The sequence below is a fragment of the Electrophorus electricus genome, chromosome 1 (genome assembly GCF_041902795.1).
Source record: "Electrophorus electricus isolate QZ-2024a chromosome 1, ASM4190279v1, whole genome shotgun sequence".
Lineage (NCBI taxonomy): Eukaryota > Metazoa > Chordata > Actinopteri > Gymnotiformes > Gymnotidae > Electrophorus > Electrophorus electricus.
In genome coordinates, this window is record NC_137497.1 from 8,711,221 (window position 1) to 8,719,946 (window position 8,726).

At 39.6% G+C, this 8,726-nt stretch overlaps 1 pseudogene across 1 annotated transcript in view; it reads left to right on the forward strand.

Annotated features, from left to right (window-relative positions):
* LOC113569027 (NACHT, LRR and PYD domains-containing protein 12-like) overlaps positions 1–116 on the forward strand; it is a 66,800-nt pseudogene extending 66,684 nt beyond the window's left edge. Inside the window, exon 13 of the transcript XR_014122759.1 lies at positions 1–116. This exon is cut by the window's left edge and continues 3,160 nt beyond it. The product of XR_014122759.1 is annotated as an NACHT, LRR and PYD domains-containing protein 12-like (transcript).
* Positions 117–8,726: the final 8,610 nt, after the last annotated feature.

Sequence of the window (8,726 nt, forward strand, 5' to 3'; positions counted from 1 at the left end):
TTATTCTTGTAAATGCTAAATTTTCCTTTTTTGAACATTTTTGTATGTTTTTGATGGGATGTGGTTTTTCTTTTGCACTGGAGCACTGGGAGCCAATAAAAACCTTTTCTTTTGTATCCACTTGGAGTGCTTAATGTTACCGCCAGATATTACTGCATTACAGTAGTCCAATCTTGATGTAATAAATGCATGGACCATCTTTTCTGCATCATGTGAGGAGAGTGTTTTGATTTAAATTGTGCATGTGCTCATTATACCAAGGTACTAATTTTTTGTCCCTAATGATTGTATTCTTAAGTGGAGCAACATCATTAAAGGTGCACAGGAACAGCACAAACAAAGCACACGGGGCAGAGCTGGGCAGAGATCTATTAATAATAAAGACAGAAACAAGGGCAGTTAAATTCCAAACTTCTATCATTCTAAAGGTCTGGAGAACCAAGAGCTGAGCAAAGAGAACAGTGCCCTCACTCAGCTGGTCCGGAAATACAGTTCAGCATTAACACAGTAACACTACACTAACACACACTAACACTACACATGCTGAGGACCAGAAAATAACAGTAAACCCAGTCAGAATCACCAGAATTACAAACAACATCACTTATTGGGAAACTCAATCAAAATGTTATCTGACCCTAAATCAAAGGTACAGCGTGGTAGATTACCTAAGAACACCCTGACCAAGTACAGACTCAGTGACCACCGCCTGGCCATAGAGACCAGCAGACATAAACAGTCCCGTTTACCTGAAGAGCAGAGACTGTGTCAGCAGTGCCAGGACTATAAGACCCAGACAAAGCTGCACTTTCTGAATGAATGTACAACATTTAGACAGATTAGAACTAAAATCTTTAAGAAAATTAGCCACGTATTCCCTGAGTTTAAAAATCTCCCTGATGAGGAGAAGCTGCTGTATGTTGTTGGTGAACATAAAGAGTTCAGCACACTGGTAGTGCTGTACATTCACTCCTGCCACAGTCTGAGGGACAGTGAGGGACCAAGTCAGATACCAGAGACACAGAGACATTATTATTATTATTATTATTATTATTATTGTTGTTGTTGTTGTTGTTGTTGTTGTTGTTATTGTTGTTGTTATTATTATTATTATTATTATTATTGGTATTATTATTATAGTTATTCTTATTATTATTATTGGTATTATTATTATTATTATTATTATTGGTATTGGTATTGGTATTATTATTATTATTATTATTATTGGTATTATTATTATTATTATTATTGGTATTATTATTACTGGTATTATTATTGGTATTATTATTATTATTATTGGTATTGGTATTGGTATTATTATTATTATTATTGGTATTATTATTATTATTATTATTATTGGTATTATTATTATTATTATTATTATTATTATTGGTATTATTGTTATTGGTATTATTATTATTACTGGTATTATTATTGGTATTATTATTATTATTATTATTGGTATTGGTATTGGTATTATTATTATTATTGGTATTATTATTATTATTGGTATTATTATTATTATTATTATTGGTATTATTATTATTATTATTATTGGTATTATTATTATTACTGGTATTATTATTGGTATTATTATTATTATTATTGGTATTGGTATTGGTATTATTATTATTATTGGTATTATTATTATTATTATTATTATTGGTATTATTATTATTATTGGTATTATTATTATTATTATTATTGGTATTATTATTATTATTACTGGTATTATTATTGGTATTGGTATTGGGTGTGTTGTAGTTCTATTATTATTGTTGTTGTTACTAATATTGTAAGCGGTTATAATATTGTTGTTGTCATCTGTTGTTAGTGTTAATGTCTTTATCAAAGCTTTGGCAAGAGAGAGGGAGATGCACACTGGGACCCAGACTCCTGATGGAGGGAGAGAGAGAGAGAGAGAGAGAGAGAGAGATAGAGAGAGAGAGAGAGGGAGAGAGGGAAGGAGGGCCACACTGTGACAGACTCTGAATGGAGGGAGAGAGTCTCCACTTCTTCATCTGGAGTCCTGGTCCCCTCCCTCTCTCTCCCTACATCCGTAGTCCCGTACGGCCCTCCCTCTCGTTTCTCTCTCTCTCTCTCTCTCTCTTTCTCTCTCGCTCTCTCTCTCTCACTCTCTCTCTTTACATCTGGACTTTGGGTCCCCAAGCGGCTCACCCTCTTTCTCCTTCTCCCTCCATTTCTCTCTCTCTCTCTCTCTTTCCATCTGGAGTCTGGGTCGCCTCTCTCTCTGTCTCTCTCTCTCTCTCTCTCTCTTTCCATCTGGAGTCTGGGTCGCCTCTCTCTCTCTCTTTCTCTCTCTCTCTCTCTCTTTCCATCTGGAGTCTGGGTCGCCTCTCTCTCTCTCTCTCTCTCTCCATCTGGAGTCTGGGTTGCCTCTCTCTCTCTCTCTCTCTCTCTCTCTCTCCAGCCTCTTCTTCTACCTGAGGAGAACCATCTAAGTAAATATTTTCCATCTCTTGGTATGATCTATATTCACTGGTATACAGCCTAGTTTAGAACTGTGCTGCTCTTCTACGAATCTCCACAGGATCTGAGAGTACAGTACCAGACTTCAAGGCATGTATCCATCTGCTCTGACCATGTTTATTCTCTAAACCAAAGAAAAACTTGGACAGAGAGTACATCTGTGTCACGTTCTGAAAAGGAGAACACACCAGAGCCCCCTGTGCCTGTACCCCAAGCAGGTCGGCTAGTTTTTTTTTTTCTTTTTTACTTTAAGAGCCTCAATATCCTCCATTACAAATTGTGGAACCCAGCTGTTGGGAAGGGGCAGAGCCACGCCCCCAGACATGAAACACCCACGCCCCCAGACATGACACAGCCACGCCCCCTGACATGACACAGCCACGCCCCCTGACATGGTGCTATTGTGACTAAGGAAGGCTTTACCTTCTCACTCTCTCAGCCAGTCTGCTTCATTCTGTCTATCACTATGAGTTACTTGAGCAAAATCTACATCATTTCCTTTACATTTGATTAACTGAAAAAACTGTGTTCTTTTATTCACATCCCTGGCCCCATTAAGTGTTGCCACACCACACACACTCATTTTGAAAATGAACATTAAATCTAAACAAAAAAGTGACACAAAAATTAAGCAATCTTCTTACCTTCATCGTTAAGTTGCAGGTTTAGATCAGTAAAATCTTCCTCCTATAAATTGCTTCTCAAACACTGAAAAGATTGTATAAAACCTGCCAGATCTGGAAAGTCCTCTTCCACCCGAACCCCTTTTGCATGTTTTGTATTTTCCAAGAATGTTCTGATCATTTTCAAAGTACACATTTCTCGAGGTCCACAGGGCTGTTAATACAAGGAAACGTTTCTTTCCTGATATCATTCTGACACACAGGTAAACAGGAATGGAAAAGACCTCCTGCAGCTCTGTCAAAATCTGGGTCTGTACATTGTCAACAGTAGGTTATGAGGGGACTCTTTGGGGAGATCCACCTTTTGCTCACCTCTTGGCAATACAGTGGATTACATGATAACAGTACATTATCTCTCAGTACATTCACTGTAAAGCTACTAACCCCTCTGTCTGATCACAGCCAAATCACTGTTCATTAATAGGACAGAGACTAGCAGTGCTGCACCCACACAGACCAGTCAGCTGTTTAATACCAGGAGACGATACAGATGGGCCCAAAACAGCACAGAGGAGTTCCAGAAAGCAAGCAACTCTCAAGAAATTCAAACACTTTTAGACACATTTCTTGAACACTCTTAATAAATCTAAATAAGAAGAATTGGCTTTTCAAAACACATATTGGATAACACATATTAAGTCTCTTTACAATCAATTACTCAAAAATGCAAGACCTGAACAAAAGCATATAACTGAAAAATTTAATATATTAGAACTACCAATAAAGGACTTCTAGAATCCCTTGGACTCACCCATCACTGAGCAGGAACTTAGAAATCAAATTTCTACTCTTAAAACCAAAAAAACCAAGTGGACCTGATGGCATTTGAAATGAAATGATTAAACACCCAAGGAAAAAAATCCTGAAAAATACCAAAACCATCATTTTCCAAAAAGAGCCAGATCTCAGGCAAACACACCACACAAGTTTCACATTATGAACACAAACACTAGAAACCTGTACAAATTACAATTACTCAGGATTAAAGATTAGTTAAACTGGAAACTTCAATCCAGCAGTCAGTCAACTGAGAGAGAAAACACGCAGGGCATTCTGTGCAATCAAATGTCAAATTCACATTCAAATACCAATTCAAATTTGGCTCAAAATCTTCCAGTCTATCATACAACCAATACTGCGGTATGGTTGTGAAGTGTGAGGGCTACTCATAATGGAACAAACACCCAGCTGAAATTATGCACTCTGAATTCTGTAAAAATATCTTGAAAGTGCACAGGAAAACAACAAATAATGCCTGTAGAGCTGAATTAGGCCAATTTACACTATTATTCCAAATTCAAAAAAGGATTATTAAATACTGGCTATACTTAAAAAACGGTGACTACCACTGGTACCACTATAAAGCCCTGCAGTGCCAAGAGCTGAGCACAGAAAAGAGTCCCTTCACACAGCTGGTTCCCTCACACAGCTGGTCCCCTCACACAGCTGGTCCCCTCACACAGCAGGTATCCTCACACAGCTGGTCCCCTCACACAGCTGGTCCCCTCACACAGCTGGTCCCTTCACACAGCAGGTTCCCTCACACAGCTGGTGCCCTCACACAACAGGTCCTCTCACACAGCACGTCCCCTCACACAGCTGGTTCCCTCACACAGCAGGTTCCCTCACACAGCAGGTCCCCTCACACAGCTGGTCCCCTCACACAGCAGGTCCCCTCACACAGCTGGTACCCTCACACAGTAGGTATCCTCACACAGCTGGTCCCCTCACACAGCTGGTCCCTTCACACAGCTGGTTCCCTCACACAGCTGGTCCCCTCACACAACAGGTCCTCTCACACAGCAGGTCCCCTCACACAGCTGGTCCCCTCACACAGCAGGTCCCCTCACACAGCTGGTCCCCTCACACAGCTGGTCCCCTCACACAGCAGGTACCCTCACACAGCAGGTATCCTCACACAGCTGGTCCCCTCACACAGCTGGTCCCTTCACACAGCTGGTTCCCTCACACAGCAGGTCCCCTTACACAGCTGGCCCTGACACTGAGTTCATTAACAAACACTAACACTATAACACACGAGGACCAGTCTGAAATACAAACAATCAGACCAAACCGAATGATAACACTACAAAAGCTAAACTACATTAACCGTTGGAACACACAAACACAAGCTCAAAGCATAATGCACTGTTATCTGACCCTAAAATGTCACTACACTCTAGTAGACTACCTGTACAAAGTGAGTGACATTAAACACAGAAACATGTTGACAAAGTACAGACTCAGGGAACACAGCCTGCCCATCCAGACCAGCCAATATAAGTCATGCAGTCTGCAGAAGAACAGAGACTCTGTCAGCAGTGTAAAAATGACACTGTAGAGACAGAGCTGCACTTTCTCACTGAATGTGAAACATTCAAACAGTCAAACACAACAAATTTACTTTACAAAATTTGAGACGACCCACCCCAACTCTAAGCATCTATTGAACACTGACAAATTGTCCATCCTATTGGCTGAAAAGAAAGCAGTGCTTTAACTGGACAATATACAGCTCCGGAAAAAAATAAGAGACCACTTCAATTTTTTCTTAAATCAACATCTCCACATGTACAGCAGCCCTTCCATTCAAGTGTTTGTTGAATTCCTATTTTTTAATGGTACCAATTGAGAACTTAAATGAACATTTAACACTGTTATTTTCTGCACTGTTTGCTTAAGTATATCTGTACTCTGTCAGCAGGGCATTTATTTTAAATAAAAATCTCCACAGGTAATAAAAAATAAATAAATAAAGAAGACCCACCCCTCACCCCCCGCCCAACCTTCTCAGTCGACGGCAGGAAGGAAAAGAACAATGCCAGTGCTGATTATAAAAAAGACATTTAATTGGCCAATGAATCGGTCGACCACTACTTCACCCTGTGCTTCATGATAAACAACTGACATGGTGAGGTCTCGTACGGAGGTCTAGGATCCATTCCTCAGCTATGATTCTACACCAATAAATTCCCCTCCAAAAAAAGAAACCCAGTTACCATAGCAACATGTTGTCACGGCTAGTCCCTCCCAGCTTCTGTGTTCCGTGTGTTCCATCTTGTGTATTTTAGTTCTATTCCGTAGTTTCGTTTTCTCCGCCCCTCGTTTGATTTTCCACACCTGTCCCTCGTTTAGTTCATGTATTTAAACACTGTCTTCTTGCCCTTGTCTTGGTTGTTCATGGCATTTGCGTGTTCATGGTGGTTGTTAGGCGTCATTGCGTTTGGTGAATGTTTTTGAAAGCCCGATATGCATGTATTTAAGTTTGTACTCCGTGCCTTTGTGTTTATGCTAGACTTCGTGTTTCCTAGCCTTTGTTATAGCCTGTTTGCCTTCGTGTGTTTTGTTTGTTTGCTCATGTATCCACGTACTCTCCGTGTTGGCTCCATCACCCTGGACTGCTACAATGACTCTGATTTTGGATTTGCCCGTAATAAATCTCGTTCTTCTCCACACTTGCGTCCGCCTCCTTACCGCTCACTTACATTTGTACAGGTCATTTACTGAACAGTTCTGTGGTTACCACTGTATTCATCACCCATTCCACACTGCCACTCAGTTTTTAACTGTTTATATGTGATTGTCATGTAAGAGAGAGTTAAACAGATGAAGTATAAATGACCACTGTGAACCACAAACATTACTGGGTGCTGAAATAGATTCAGTAATGAACCTTCATTAATTCTAATTAACAAAAACCTTATAGCCAGACCTGCCTAATCATGAACACACAACTAATTAGATCAGGAAACTAAGCTGTCCTTTAGACACACTTACACACCACCATAAAATAGACTAATAAACATTATCTACATGTAGCCCTGTGGGGAAAGGAATGTGCATATGATGTTATATGTGTATGTATGTATAAGTACTGTATATATTTATTTCCTTTCTTCTTGTTGTTTGAAGGAGAAACGGTGAAATTGTTTAGTTTTTCATGTGTATACTTGATTTCTGTGAGCGTTATTGTCACAGACTGCTACTCCCCCATAAGTCACGTGGTGAGGCCCGCTGCGTGCAGGGGGATCCACACGTACTGTGAATAAATGTTTTGTAACCACGCCACTTCGGGATTACATACACAGGGTTTATTGTTAAGTGTCAATGTGTCTATGTAAACCCTGTCCATGTGTCCCTTTGTTGGTCATTGTCGCTACATGTGTGTTAACTCCTGGCTCTGTAGCAGTAACGATGGTTTGTGTAGTTCCCGTTAATGTGTAAATGTCTTCGTATGCTGCTTACAAAAGGGCTGCTGCTTCTCATCTGTCTGTGAGTGATTTGAGTATAAAAGTTGATTTCTGCCTGTAAAGCGTCCTTGAGTTTGAGAAAGGCACTAAATAAATGTAACTAACTAATAATAATTTTTATTTCTAGTGTGGCTTATGTTTTTTTTTTAGTTTGGCCTTGTCTGCTCCTGAAGCTCAATCCCTCTACATACGACCTCCAATAAATCAACAAATACTTCACCCTCAATATCACTGTTCACTGTAGTAATTATGATGTGTGTTAATATGTAAATGTAGTCAGTGATGGTGCAGTAATTATGCTGTGTGTTAATATGTAAATGTAGTCAGTGATGGTACAGTAATTATGCTGTGTGTTAATATGTAAATGTAGTCAGTGATGGTGCAGTAATTATGCTGTGTGATAATATGTAAATGTAGTCAGTGATGGTGCAGTAATTATGCTGTGTGTTAATATGTCAATGTAGTCAGTGATGGTGCAGTAATTATGCTGTGTGTTAATATGTAAATGTAGTCAGTGATGGTGCAGTAATTATGCTGTGTGTTAATAAGTAAATGTAGTCAGTGATGGTGCAGTAATTATGCTGTGTGTTAATATGTAAATGTAGTCAGTGATGGTGCAGTAATTATGCTGTGTGTTAATAAGTAAATGTAGTCAGTGATGGTGCAGTAATTATGCTGTGTGTTAATATGACAGACTGGAGCTTCAGCAGTGATCATAGTTATGACGGAGCACAGGTGGTGATCAGGGTGGTGGTGGTTGTTGTTGTTGTGTACCCCCCCACCCCCCTTTGTGTGGCTCATTCTCTCCACTGGTTCATTCACTTTGAACTCTGAGTATGTTTCTATTCTACATTTACAACAATATTTCTCTACAAGATCCAGATTTGTTTTAGTTTGATTTCTAAACAGTTCTCCATCACTGTAATAGTTACTTCCTGATGCTGAGCTCACTAGAGGACACAGACACAAATCTGTAGAAGTGGTTACTATGGTAACTGCTGAAACATTATGCATACCTACTTGTTAAGATCTTGTGCAGTGATGCTGTTGTGATCTTTCTGTCAGGAACTGGAGCTGAACTGCCCCAATCCCACAATCATTCTAGATCCCGTCACCGTGACCAATCTCGTGCATACACATATAATTATAACTCTGTATGTTTAAATACACACACACACACACACACACACACACACACACACACACTACGAGATCCTGTGATGTAATTTAATGCAACTGTAAATACTTTTGTCAAGTCGTGGAAAAACAGGCAATTTTGTCTGTAACATCTTTTAAATAGTTT